Genomic DNA, 15,571 nt, shown 5'->3' with positions numbered 1-15,571 from the left:
TTAACTCACATCGCATTTAGTCCCCTGTTGTTCCAATTAAGTTGTACACCAGCCAACAATAAATATCAAAGACCATGGACCATAACCTCACACCAAACCCAACGATTTCAATTACTGAAGGAGGGGAGACCGAAACAGAAGCCAAGTCACCGAATTCACTCCCTGCAGACTTGGTCCATGGCATACAGCAATGTCAACGCAATACCATGTTTTGGAAAAATCTTCATGCAGACATAGTTTCAAAAATTGTGGAGGGCCAAGCTAGATGGGGTGTCATTAAAAACCGCGCAATTCGCTGTCGTTATCATGCGCGCATGCATCTCCTACATATAAAGAGAATGAAAGAAAAAATTGAACTTGCCCCTGCCACTGCGATTATGGTATTCAAGGAATCAGAAGCAATGGCCAAGTTGAAGCAAGAACAAGTGGAAAGGGGATTCGAACTATTTCGGAAATTTGCAATAATTGTGGATCCGGCAGGAAACTGGGCCAAGATCACTGTGGCCGGGGTCATGAATTTCATGGGTCGCGGTCACCGCACTTGAAGAGTATGCAACTTCGAATTTGTCAACAGCAGGGAAATGGAACTATGAGGTCGCGTATTTTTTTATTATGTAACGATAGGGTGGCCTGTGGTTGTATTATGTAAGTTTGGAAATAGGAATGTATGGAATGATGAAGCCTCATTTTGTAGGGAAATGGAACTATGAGGTGGTGTACTTTTGTATTATGTAAAGATGGGGTGGCCTGTTGTTGTATTATGTAAGTTTGGAAATAGGATTTTATGGAATGATGAAGCCTCATTTCCCTTTTCTATTTCTGCGTATACAGTTTATCGGTCTCCAGTTCTGTGGCGATATAACAGCAATAAATATACAATACACATGCGGATAGTGGCAATATTATGTCAATATCAGTACAATAGAGTGGTGATAGAGTTACAATATGATCCTATTAGAGGGCATACTGCATCATAATATGTTTTAAATTATATGGTCCAAAAATATACTAATAAATAAACAAAAAAGTAATTACAACCTGGAAAAAGGATGAATTAAACATTCCTTAAAAGATAGATGGCCTACAGTACAGACCTTCAAAATGAACTCTATATATATATAATGCATGCCTTGTAGCACCATCACATCCCCCCCCAAATGACACAAACATGACACCCCAAAACCTCATGCTCCTTCCTCTTTCAACCCCTAAATTATCCATTGGATGCCCAATACTAGATCACTGCTTGGGGGGGGGGATAGCCTGCAACTCCATAACAGAATTAGTAGGGGAGAGTGGTTCTGGGAAGACGCAGCTTTGTCTCCAACTTACGGTACGAGCTCAGCTCCCACCCTCACATGGCGGACTAGGGGGCTCCTCCATCTACATATTCACATAATTCAGCTTCCCATTTCGTCGATTGCAACAACTAGGCAACCTTTATCATGCATCATACCCCAACTTAATAAGGTTGGAGCCATTGGAAGACATATATGTTCATGGTGTTCATGATGCTCAAGAACTCATCCATGTCCTTGGAGACATAGAAGCATTTATTGCCATTGATCACACCCGCCTACCTGTGAAACTCATTGTCATTGATTCCATTGCTGCATTGTTCCGATCACAGAATCAGACAACACCGGCAGATTTGAAACGGCGGTCTGAAATGTTCTTCAACATATCTGGGACATTGAAGGGTTTAGCAAATAAGTATGGGTTGGCGGTGGTTGTCACCAACCAAGTGGTGGATTTTATTGGGCCACATCATGGAGTGAATGGGGTGAGGTTGGGAAACTTGGAGTCCCTGGACACATCAGGCAGACGGGTGAGTCCAGCTTTGGGACTGGCTTGGGCCCATTGCATAAATTCAAGAGTGTTCTTGGCAAGACATGAGCAATCTATTGAGGTTGACATTCGTAATGCTCCTTCAACAAGTATATGTAGTCAAACACATAGGACATTTCACCTTGTATTTGCCCCACATCTGGCCTATGCATCGGCCGAATTTGTGATAAAAAAAAAAGGTATAGTCGGAGTATCACAGTAACTGTGTAATATAGGAATTCTAAGAACTTTAATGTTTTGGATCCATTTGGAATTACATTCCAGTCCCTTTAATTTCGCACTCAAATTATAATTGCAATCAGGAAGCAATACCAGTACAATAAAAGGTCAATATAATGGCAATCTGTCAGCAATACAGCATGCTGTAGCAATGCAACCCAAATCAGCATGCTGTAGCAATGCAACCCAAATAATGCAAATTTAAAAGAATTCCCATTCAACATAACACGAAACCCACGACAAATAAAAGTTGAGTTCACATGACCTACCAAAGCAACACAAATCTTATTGTCTAAGATACATTGCGCAATGGAATATTGTTTTTACAGGTGCTTTTATTGTGGCCTGCGGACCCGCACCTTGAGCACTTTCTTCTAATGCTGCCCTCTCCTTGCGAGGGAATTCTTAACTTCTTTCGTCTGCCTGGCATGACCCTTGCCATGGGAGGCAGCACAACTCGACTTCAAACATCTTCAGGAGTATCCCACATTCCGTGAGGTTGTACCGGGTAGATGCTATCCGAATAAGCATCCATCCAGGTTTTCCGAGTGTAATACCGAGAAGCCTTTGCATATACACTTACTTTCAAGAAGCGGCAAACTGCAACTACATGCTTGCAAGGTAGCTGCTCAAGCTGAAACTTTCTTCAACTACAACTGTTGTTCGTCAAATCTACGAGGCCGTCCATATTACCGTCCAAAACATTATACTGTGCATTACTAACTTTAACCACATTCATCCTTGCAGCATCCTCCAACCTGTTCCTCAACTTCTTCTCTCCAAAATTGGGGCACAATGTTGTTGTTCAATTCAAAGCCAACTCACGACGTTCGGTGAACCATTTCACAAGGAGATTAACAATTTCCCCTATCAAATGAACCACGGGCAGCATTCTTGCAAACCTAAGGACTGAGTTGATTGACTCCGCAATATTTGTTGTCATTACATTGTAGCGGCGTCCATCCATGTGAGCTCTAGACCACTTATGTAACCCTGCCTCTTCAAGATATTGAACAACATGTTCCTTTCGCTTGATCTTGCGAAAATGACCATCAAATTCAGCAATGGAATAAGATTTCGCAGCCTTCTCAAAGTGCATAAGTATGTGATCACGCTTTTTCAACTTGAAAGTGCGTTTCATGTTCCCCTTCATATGATAAAAGCATATGCCATGTTGTGCAGTTGGAAAAATTTTGTTCCACACATTCTCTATGCTAACATTGCGATCAGAAATAATAACAAGATCGGGACACTCACCAATGGCTTCATGAAGTTTAGTGAAAAACCAATGCCATGATGCATCCGCCTCCAAATCCCCGATCCCAAAAGCAAGAGGATATATATTTCGATTACCATCGAATGCATTTGCTACAAACATAACACCCTTGTACTTGGATTTTAAATGAGTGGCATCCACGGCTATCACTAGGCGCATGGAAGAACGGAACCCTCTAATACATGCGCCAACCGCCATAAATAAATACACAAAGTGATTGTTCTCATCAGTTCGGATGTGTGTTTTTGTGCCGGGATTCATACGCTCCAATTCATAGCAATAAGCTGGAAGGATATAATATGCCTCCTCCGCTGATCCTCTAATGGACAATAGAGCTAACTCCCTTGCTTTCCAAGCTTTCGAATAATGGATGGTGCAACCAAAGTTGTGTTTCACATCTCTCATAATGTCACTTGGTGTGTATATTGTCCGCCAATCCTTCAACTTCCTTTTAAGTGAACTGGCTACAAGTGCTGCGGTTGCTTGACGATGCTTGTCACTTACAAACCTCAAATCACATTCATGGACAGTTGTACACCTCACAATCATGAAGTTGTATTCTCCAATTCTCGATGCTCGGACCCGCCATGGGCATGGACGTTGACAACAAACCACAAGCAACCTCTTAGTGCAAGAGAATTGCACCTTAAATTCAAAGTGGCCTCTTAATGCCGCCAACTGTAACTCCGTCAACAATGCTTTCTTACTAGAGAAAATTTGCCCAACTGTAATTTTCGGTTTCCAATCGCTTCGTGAAAACCCGCTGTCCAAATATGCTTCTTCATCTTTTACACCGACTGCATTATACCGATTTTTTTCCCCCATTTGACTCCAATAATGTTGACGAGTGGGTTCAGATTCTCCTCCTAAACGCATTTTTGGCAACTGGCCAGCTGTGTTCAAGCACCCCAAATTAGGAGGGGCAGAGTACACTGACACTTCATTTCTTTCAGTACCATTATCACCACCATGCATCTCCTCCCCCTCGCTAAAATCAATCATATCCATAAAATCTGTCCCTACTTCACCTCCCAAATCAGTGACATTTGTATTATTCCAAGTTACTTCATTGCTTTCAACAATGGCAACTGAAGAATGACCCATCCGACTACTATCTGTCGTGATATACATACTATGAACTACATCATTTGTCAGTCCTTTATCTTCTATACTCACGAGTAAGGGAGCTAGTTTTGAAGGTGTTACCTCGGAATTGTACTTCATAAAAAAATTGACATCATCATCGCCCTCAATCTTTATGTGCTTCCACTCATTCGAGGCCACCAAAACTGAGAATTTTAAGCAAATCTTGTCTTCCCTGATGTTTGTATTACCAATCTGATGCACACGGTCCAACAGTTCAGCAAATTTGATGGTCCGTGGAACTATTAAGCCTTTTGAGTCACCCCCTTCATATTTGCACATCTTCTTCGAGGTGACCCATTTTCCATTGTAGCACACGAGAATAACAATTGTCTCCATTTCTGACCATGACAAAACAACATTTCATTAACACAATAATATAACCACAATAAACATACAATAAAATGGCAACATAACCACAATATCACAGCAATAAAAAGCAATATAGAGGCACTATAATAGCAATATAACAGCAATACGACTGTAAAATAAGAGGAACACAACCACAGTACACTAGTAACACATCAGAATCACACTATACAGATCTACTACATCAAATGGAAAATCCCAAGTTTCAAGATTCACATATCCAGACCAATCTAAATGGAATTGGTACAAACCCAGATGAATGAGCATGAATATTCAACAAAACCTAACCCAAAGACATTAAAGCCAAAACGAATTTAACACAAACCCAAACAATCAAACTATAACTCATTTCACATAATCCCACTGATATTAACAAAATAACCATGAACACTACCTTTTCGGGGTCGGCAATCCACTACAGCTTCAAGGTTGCAAGCAGCTATTCAGAAGACATTGCTAAAGGGAAGGGTTCGCGATTCCAAACAGAGAGCAACAGATCGAGTAGGGGAGAAAGAGATAACGAAGTTACACAGAGCAACAGATCGAATAGGGGAGAAAGAGATAACGAAGCTACAGAGATAAACGGCTGCGCTATGAGAAAGAGAGCAAAGAGAGAGACAGAGAGTTGTGCTAGAGAGAGAGAGAGAGCCAAGATAGAGAGAGCCAAGACAGACCCAGAGAGCTGTGATAGACAGCTACCAAAGAGAAAGAGAGTTGTGCCAGAGAGAGAGAGCTGTGTGACCTAAGAGAACAGACCAAATTTCTGAACTTGTGAAAAATCAGCAATAAGGGTACAATAATTTTATATTTATAGGTGATAGTTCCAAAATTTTTAAAAAAGGGTGGTATTTTCAGTTACAATTATAAAAATGGTGGCATTTTGGGCTATTTCCCAACAATTTATTCACTTCAAGGTATAATGTAATGGAACATCCTATGAATTAGTGGCAACCACAGTACTGACTCTACTATGGCCCTCCTTTCAAATGTAAGAAAATGAAAGAAATTGGCACCATCCCTTAAGTTTTTTCTTAACAAAAAACCAAAGATAAATTCATAAATAAACCATCAAAACGGTATAAAATGTTTGTAAGACATGTACAATTACAAAATTATAAGTTCTCCTCAGAAACAGACTTCTCTAAGTATCCATACACAAACAAAAAAAGCAAAAGCTTAAACAGTTAGCTTATAGCAAAATCAATGTCCCCATTTCTCTAAACCACACCTGCTGGTGGTAGGTTCCCATCTTCACTCATTTCCCGCTTTCTTTTAAGCACACAATGATCAAGCACAAAACAGCAAACTTTTAAACAACTCATATTACACCACATATGGTTCTAAACAAAACTCATCCATATCCAATATGCAAGCCCTAAACTTAGTAAACAAAGTTATAAAAAAAATATGTCGAATTAACAAGCATTATTCTCAAACAAAAAGTATGATATGGTTGGGAGTTTACAAGTTCAAATATTTATACAATACTTGATTTTGTCAAACTCTGTCTTGAGATATTTTATCAATCTAGAAGTTTCTTTCATATATGAAAAAATACGAACGATAACAAAGGAAATTCTTTCTATGTAAATTATTCTTCGATTCCATCAGACAACCATGCAAATCCTTTGCACAATTGAGTGTAATGTGAAGGGTCACTACCTCGTTGGAAGATAAAGAGAAAAAAATTAAGGAATTTAGCAAGCCACCAACAGTTTGCTTAAGATATTTCAAAATGGTTGCTTCCATCATGGAGTTTTAGCCACAAATTCTTTTCATGGCCACATTTTCTACGTAAAATATAATCAGCGAGAATTTTTTGGTAATGATCCACAGAGAAGAAATCACCATACACAGGTTAATTGTCTTACACTTTAGATATCATCTTCAACAAACAAAATAGATACCAATTAGACTTCTAAGAAGGTTAAATGCAATGCTCATAAAGACTCATACTAAGCCACCAAATACCATTCAATAACTGCTACAAAAACCATAATAAAACCATACTAAAACTAAAAATACAACTGCACTAAAAATACAACTGCACTAAAATGCCAACACAACATCACTACATTAGCAATACACTAGCAAAAAAACACAATACGACAGCAATAGCAACAGCAACAGCAACACAACAGCAGGGCAAGCATCAGTCCACAAAGAACAAACCCATTCACTGTTTGAAACAAGGAATCATCATACTCAGATCATTTCAGACAAAACCCTAAAACAATTTCGATGAAACCCCTAAACCAATTTCAGAGAAACCCCTAAACCTTCAACCAATTTCGAACAAACCCCTAAACTAATTTCAGCGAAACCCCTAAACCTTCAACCAATTTCGAACAAACCCCTCAACCAATTTCAGAGAAATGCATAAACCCTAAAACAACTTCAGAGAAACCCTTAAACTGTAAGAAAATGCCGATGAACAGTACCTGTCGCTGGGAGAGGAAGAGAGAAGAGACAGTCGGAGCTGAGTGAGGAGAGACTGAGAGCTGAAGGACCATAGATTCGGAGCAAAGCCACCGGAGAGTGAAGAGAAACAGAGGGCAGCGAAGAGACAGAGGCGAGAGAGAGAGAACTTCAGCAAAACAGAGACAATAAAATTTCAGCAAAAGTGATATCTGTGCAATAAGGGGACAATAAAATTCTATTTATAGGTGATAGTTCCAAAATTTTTAAAAAAGGGTGGTATTGCTTCAACCATTTGTTTCTAGTATTAATATACGTGCAACTCTGTATGTGGCAATATGAAAAAAATAAAATAAAATAAAAATATTGTAGTATGATTTGATAAAATTGGGAAATTTTGTAGCAGTTTAAAATTGCTAAATCAGCGTGTTACTTGGTGTTACTATCCCGTCACACTTTATATTTTCGAATATTTGATCATTACTCATTGCTAATAAGTGTGTGTGTGTGTGTGTGTGTTTTTTTTTTTTTTAATCATGAAGCAACTTCTTATTAATTATTTTATGTTTTAATCGTAAATGCAGGTTTTTTCTAAAAAAAAATTTGAATGGTGCTATGACATACATTCTCACTGAAACTGTTAAGGAAAACCCTCAAATAACATATGGGGGTTTGCTTGACACCATGGCCAATCACATTGAAAATATTAACAGCGAAAGATGGATCAAGTCAAGGATCATAAGGAAAGTACTTCGACACAAAACCTTACAGGTTTGATTTTGTTCCCATGATCCATGTCAAACAAAATCTTTAACTTTTCTTCCGTATCTGTTTGTACCAAATGTGAGTTTAATCCCGTCTTCCCTAATATCATTTGTATAAAAGAAAAATTAGAGACATAAAATAGTTATTGATTACAACACATATTAACATAAAAATTAGGCAAAAAGTTTCATTTAGTCGATATAATTTACTAGTTTTATCATTTTGGTCCCTAAATTCGTGTAATTTAAGGACATATCATGTTACAAATTCTATCAAATTTATTTCTATTATGTTTTGAGCATGAGATTTGAAAAAATTTGTAATGGAACTAGAATGATTTTTTACATAATTTTAAATTTGTCCTTAAATTCAAGAGATTTAAAACTTTACAGATAAAATTGATAAAACCGAAACCACGAAGACTAAAATGATAAAATCGCCAAACGACTGAAATCTGAATTGATTATGGGTATGTGTCAAGGTAACATTGGTTCAGTTCACATCAAATCTAAATTTACCTTCATTAATTCATTGGACAAGTTTTGATTACAAGATTAATCTCATGATCATCAATAGATCAAAACTCGACCCCCGACTCACTTATAGACACTCAACCCATATTAAGTTCTTCACCCTAAACCCTAAATTCTAAAATTGTATTCCGAGCCAAGAGTGAAAAAATTGTTAGATTGGGGTTTCTTCATCTCTTCCAATGGTACAAACTCATCTGAGTAAGCGTTTCTTAATTTTCATAGCGGAAGGGTAAAAGAAGTTTGGCATATATTTTTCACATTGTCTCATTATTTCTGTAACTCTACAGAGACGTTTACGTTGTGCCTAATTTATATGCAGGAACCGATGCTGTCATCTTCTACAAAGTTTGAGGTTAACGACGCGAAATTTATCTTGTAATGAAGATCTATCATTGCAACCACTGTTAACTAATTTGCAAACGCATCAATTGTTTCTTAATATGTTTTTCTATATAAATTACATAGCTAGTTTGACTAAGGTGGAAATAATCTCATGTACAGTTAGTTACAAATTGATAACGGCTGCACAATCGTGTAATTACGAGGGAACCAAATTGATCCAAGACAATTTGCTTTTGCTTTTGTAATTAAAATAATAACGATTCTGGTTTTATGCTTCAAATTCATTGTAGTACATAGTGACATCCTCCAATGGCTTAAATGTTAAAATAGTTCATGTGTTTTATGTATTTGGCTAATTTACTCCTCGTGTTTTCAATTTGGTTGATTTACTTCTTGTGTTTTACTCCATTGGTCAATATTGTTCATTCCGTTAAATTGCTGTTTAAAAATTTCATAAATGTTATTTAAACTAATTAAAAATATCTAATTATGCCATGATGGTTTGGTGTGGTGTCAGCTGCTGGAGAGAAGGAGAGGGTTTAGAGGTTGGGTTTCCAAATTATTTTTATTTATTTAAAAATTTCTTATTTTGTTCTTAAAAATAAGCACAAGGCAGTGCAACAGTGGGCTAGCGGGTAAGCTTAATAAGATAAAGGATAAGCATGATTGCAAGAGCCAACAATCCATTTGTTTCTGTTCATCCTTCTTTTCATGGCTCTCAGGACCCTTTTGCTCTTGCTAATGCTTGCATCCACCTCATAGATTGTATTATGGGCATGTAGAAGAAATTGGCGGCGAGATGCAAATCGTATAAGTTTTTAATTAGAGGGTTAGAATCGGTGGTGATCAATCGAAGAATTTGAGGCTTGCAGACCTTTATTTTGTTTATCATTAAAGTGAACTTTTAATTTCTTTATTTATTTAAAAAAATTACACTTTTTTTTATTAATTTTTAAAACTTTAATAAACTTTTTTATTAATAATTTAATGGAATGGACAACAATAACTTACGGAGTAAAACACAAGGACTAAATCAGCCAAATTAAAAACATGAGGACTAAATTGGCCAAATGGTTAAAACACAGGGACTCACTACTACATTTTACTCTTTGCGCGACGACTAACAAAACGTCGCGCAAAGTCTCATTTAGGCCCACTAATTTTAGCGCGACAAAAAATTCGTCGCGCACATTCCGTCGCGCGAAGATCGTGAAGAAAGCCTTTGCGCGACGAGGTACAACCCTTCGTTGCGCATAACTGTGCGACGGGTAAACCATCGTTGCACCAACGGTGTGGAGACGAAACAACTGTTCGTCACAGAAATATTTACGCGACGATAAAGTATTCGGCGCACGTATATTTGCGCGACGAAAAATAATTCGTCGCGCAAAACTTGTTCGGGAGACGTATATGTTCGTCGCAGAACTATTCGCGCGATGAGAAAGCTTTCGTAGCCCATATATTTGCGCGACGAAAATCTCAGTCGTCGTGCAAAATATTTTGCGCGACAAAATTGTTCGTCGCGCAAAATGTGTTTGCGAGACGTATAGGTTCGTCGCGCAAGAATAAAAAGTAATAAAAAAGTTGATTCTTTATTTTTTTTTGTTACATGTGGGTTTGCGCGATGAAATGTTTTCCGTCGCGCAAAAATAATATTACAATTTTTTTTTGTTTTTTATTTTTATTTTTTTAAATAAAATTGGTTTTTTTTTATTGATTAAACAATGAAATTGCAATAAAAATAAATTAGAACAAAATTTTGTTATAAAATAAAATAAATGTATTACAAATAAAATAAATGTTTATAATGAAAATAAATACACTAATCAAATAATGAAGCAAAATCAACCGGGTCGTCGCCAGTATGCTGCTCGGAGGTCTGGGCGTCCACCGGGGCAGTGGTCTGGGCGTCCACCGGGACAGTGGTCTGGTGGGCATGCTCGGGGTGGACGGGCTGGGAGGTCGACGCACGAAACTGCGGGATTGGAAAGCCTCCCTGTGCGAGGGACTATAGAATCACCGACATCTGACCCTGAAGCTCGGCCACCTGTGCTGTCAAAGCAGTCACCTGACTGTTTGACTGTGCCGATGAACGAGGTCTAGGTTCCCTCCGCCGGGCATTCCCCATCCCTCGACAATATGTCCCCGGCCTCCTACCGAGAGTCTGATCCAACGTCTCCGTCAAGATCTGAAATCCAGCATCCTGTGGAGGAGCCACAGACTCGATCGGAGTCTCGGGAGGAAACTGGGAGGCGGACTCCTGAAGAACCAACTGGCTCCTCTCCACCATCGTCGTCTGTTGAACATAACATAAAATATAAATTAAAACATGCATATAAATTGAATGCGTAACATAAGAATTAAAATTAAATAATACTTACATGAAGGGACTCGGCCAACTCATTCCCGGGTCGAACATAAACGTCACCAAAGGCGTCGATCTCTGGGAACTTGGACCCCTCCTAAATTGAACAAGAGAAGAAAAATATTAGTATGAAAAAAATAAATTAATAAAAATGACATTAAAAATGAAATATAAATTTTGTGATTATTACCCGTCGCCGTGCATCCATCCTATACGAAAAGGGCCTAGAGCCGGAATGGTGGAGAAGGGTCTTCTTCTTCCTATTACCCTTATTCACTTGGGCTTTATTCTGTTATACAAAAAATGAAACGTATTAGTTAAAATATAAAAAATTAAATAATAATGAAATAAAAAAAAATGAAATAAACATTAATAAGAAATAAGTAATAATTAAACAAATATTATTAAAAAAATACCACATATTCGGGCGCTTGAAAATGAGCGCAGAGCCACTCCCAACTATCCTCCCGCCCCTCAAGCTCCTTCGGGCAACCCTCCTGAAGAGCGACTTGCGGATCATCAAAGGCCTGAAAATGGTGGTGCAAGTCGCTCTTCCACTGCTTGTACCTCTCAGCGAAGAGTCTGTTGACGTACGTCAGCGACTCTTCGTCGAGATCCTCCAAGTTATAGTTCGTCTGCAATCAATTAATTAGATACGTTAAGTAATAGAAATATACACAATTTTAAAGAAAAATAATGAAAATGTAAGGTACATACCGACAACTGGCCGCGAACCTCCGCCTTGATCTCGTCGGGCATGACCCTCCAAGACTTCCATTGCATCGGGCAATGGGTCCGCACGACGTGGCCAATGTCGTGGGCCAAGGAGCTATGCAACTCCGCCGTCGGTGCAGCCCGATGGCGCTCGTCGTATCCGATGTTGATACGACTGTTGGTCACCCGGGTGACCTTCGCCGTCTTCAGCTGACGACACGGCCCTCGGGTGTTCTTCTTCGCTGAAAAGAAATAAGGTATTAATGTTAAATAAACAACATTGTCAAATTTCAATATAAAATTAACAATACAAAAGGGTAGTTATACCTGGCTGTGATCCCGAGGCACCAGTACCGTCGGTCGATGTCGTGTCGATGGTGTCGGTGGGCCGGTGCCGCCGCCTAGCACTAGCTGGCTGCGCGACGGATGACGCAGATGACGCAGGCGCCTGGGACGCCCCGGGACCAACCAGCACGTGGTCCATCAAAGCTGGAGCAGTGGCAGCAGATGCCGACTGAGCCAGGGAATCCGAACTCAGTGCAGTCGTCATCGACCTACCACGTCTAATCAAGTCTGACATCTGCACATATAATTTCATTAAGAATTTAAACTAATTAATTAAAAGCATAGCATGACCTAGGGTTTGGAATTTCGGAGGATCCGGGACTCCGATCAACGATCGGTCGAATCCTAAACGATCCTAGAAACACAAAGGTACAACTACGTGAGTTTGAGTTCGATCCAACGGTCCGAACATATCAAACCTGGAAATCGCACAATAGGCGAAATCCGATCAAGACTCAAACGGTAACCAAATTCAAATCCGAGCAAACCTACGCGCTCGTGACAAACAGGGGATTGCTCCGGGACCCAATGCCCCACTGCCACAGTATCCCACCCGCCACCACACGCGCCGGCAGCGCGTGGGTGTCCAAAGCGATAACATTCGCCGGAAAATTCTAAAAACTAAGGGCCAAGGTTCCTACCCTAGGTTGAAAACATTAATTGGAGCCACTTTTGTTCTCGGACCTACCCCGAAAAATGGCCGGAAGTGGCCGGATTTGAAATTCCCAAACCGGCCAAAACCTAGGGTTTTAATTCCTATTTCCTATAGCGAAAATTCAAGAAATCCTAACCAACCATCAGCTAGAGCACAAAAAATAGTCGAGAAATCATACCTCAGGCGTCGGAAATGGTGGCCGAGGGAGGGAGAAATCGGCCGGCGAAGAATCGGAGCTCAACCGACGAATTGCGCGACGGCAGGGAGGCGGCTGAGGTGACGGCAGGGAGGTGGCTGCGGTGACGGCGGAGAGAGAGGAAAAATCGGAGGAAAGAGAGAAATGGGGAAGAAGGAGGCCTTGGGTCGTTTCTGCAGATTTATTCGACTTTGCGCGACGAATCATCAAATGCGTCGCGCAAAATGGCATTAATAAATCTTGCGCGACAAAAAATCCGTCGCGCAAAATGGCATTAATGAACCTTGCGCGACGGAAATAACTCAGTTCGTCGCGCAAAACACATTATGGCCGCCAAAATTTTGGGATTTAGGGTTTAGCGGGAGGCTGAAACTGAAGGGTCTCTGCCTTTTGCGCGACGCTGGTCTCTGCCTTTTGCGCGACGAAGTAAGTAAGCGTTGCGCAATATTATCCTTGCGCGACGGGAAGCACTATAATCGTCACACAAAACACATTCTGGCCGCCAAAATTTTGGGATTTAGGGTTTAGCGGGAGGTTGAAACTGAAGTGCCTTTTGCGCGACGAAGTCAATAAGCGTCGCGCAATATTACCCTTGCGCGACGGGAAGCACTATAATCGTTGCGCAAAACACATTCTAGCCGCCAAAATTTTGGGATTTAGGGTTTAGAGGGAAGCTGAAAGGGTCTTTGCCTTTTGCGCGACGAAGGCGCGTTATTCGTCGCGCGTGTTCAAGATTTTGATTCGGTTGAAATTTTCACTAAGTGTTCAGAGGGGTCGAGGGATTGCGCGACGAATAAACTTTGTATTGCGCGACGTTTTTATTTTGTTCGTCGCGCGAGTTCATAATTTCATTCGGTTGAAATTTTCACTAAGTGTTCAGAGGGTCGAGTGATTGCGCGACGAATAGACTTTGTATTGCGTGACGTTTTTAGTTTGTTCGTCGCGCGGGTTCATAATTTCATTCGGTTGAAATTTTCACTAAATGTTCAAAGGGGATGGAGGGGTGAACTGTGTGGCCCAGATTGCGCGACGAATAAAAATTATCCGTCGCGCAATCTTTATGACTTTCACTTTGCGCGACGATAGGAATTTTTATTCGTCGCGCAAAACCTAAACCCTAAAATGTAAACCCTAAACCCTAAGCCCTAAGCCCTAAACCCTAACCCCTAAAATAGTTTCAATGATCCAACCGGCAAACTTATTTTTTTATACTTGGAGATCGTATACGCCAAAAATCAAAAAGACCAAACATTCAGATATCAGGGAACGGGACAAAATATTTTGACGGTTATAAATGAAAAGTCATGATTTAACGGTTATTTGAACTCCGATTTTGATCATTTTTTACAACAACATTTGTTGACCCTATATGAATAGAATGACTGAATTTGATCTTCAATTTCAGATTTTTACACTAGGGGATACCACATAAATGTTAAGTTACATTTGTGAATGTATGAACAAATTATAAGGTTTTTGGTGAATATATGATTTTGATAGCACACGCAGTCTACGTAACTAGTTTCAGTCATCCAGCCGTCAAACTTGTTTTTTTATACTTCGAGATCATAGACAGCAAAAATCGGACAAAAATAATATTCAGAGATTAAGTAACGGGGTAACCCTTTTCGACGGTTCTAAAGAAAAAGTGATGATTGAACGGTTATTTTAACTCCGATGTTGATGATTTTTTGCAGGTACAGTCCTTCACTCCATATGAATACAATGAACTAATTCGATCGCCAATTTTAAATATATATGTGTGTATATATATACTATAATGTTACCCTAATATATATTTGCGCGACGAAAGGACCATTGTCGTCTCGCAAAAAGACCATACTCGACGGAAGTATATTTTGTCGCGCAGTGTGTAACTTTACGCGACGAATATGTATGCGTCGCTCAAGATATGCGCGACGAGGTCTTTTCGTCGCGCAAACTTGGAGCGACGAATAAGTATGCGTCGCGCGAAATATGTGCGACGTGGTTGATTCGTCGCGCAAGGGTTTGGCGCCATTTCCTCATTTAGTTCAAATTTTGTATGCTTTGTATTTTTTACATATGCGTTTTGTGTTCATCATTTTTTAACTTTGTATAAAGAGGGTTATATTTAGAATTGGCCAATCAAATTTAGAATTGGCCACAAACCTCATTACGTCAAATGTTTTGTCAATAAAAATTTTCAATTTATTATTAAAAGGGTTTTATAACTAGATTTATTTAACAATGTTACATTTGTTGACATATAAGGATTGGATATAACAACTACACATATTCAAAGATTTGTATTGGATATAACAACTACACATATTCAAAGATTTGTATTACACAAAATGAATACACTAACATAATAAATTTACAAATAAATTCATTATTCATC

General features: G+C 39.4%; 1 long non-coding RNA gene and 1 pseudogene across 1 annotated transcript; both read left to right on the top strand.

Moving 5' to 3' along the window:
* Nucleotides 1-1,168: 1,168 nt before the first annotated feature.
* LOC117613410 lies at nucleotides 1,169-2,050 on the top strand (annotated as a pseudogene).
* A 5,813-nt stretch (nucleotides 2,051-7,863) lies between these two features.
* Nucleotides 7,864-9,147, top strand: LOC117613409. The gene is made up of 2 exons (XR_004583730.1): nucleotides 7,864-8,044; nucleotides 8,891-9,147. It is a non-coding gene; the product is annotated as an uncharacterized LOC117613409 (long non-coding RNA).
* Nucleotides 9,148-15,571: the final 6,424 nt, after the last annotated feature.

Source organism: Prunus dulcis, unplaced genomic scaffold, assembly GCF_902201215.1.
Source record: "Prunus dulcis unplaced genomic scaffold, ALMONDv2, whole genome shotgun sequence".
Lineage (NCBI taxonomy): Eukaryota > Viridiplantae > Streptophyta > Magnoliopsida > Rosales > Rosaceae > Prunus > Prunus dulcis.
This window is presented reverse-complemented; position numbering and strand designations above follow the sequence as displayed.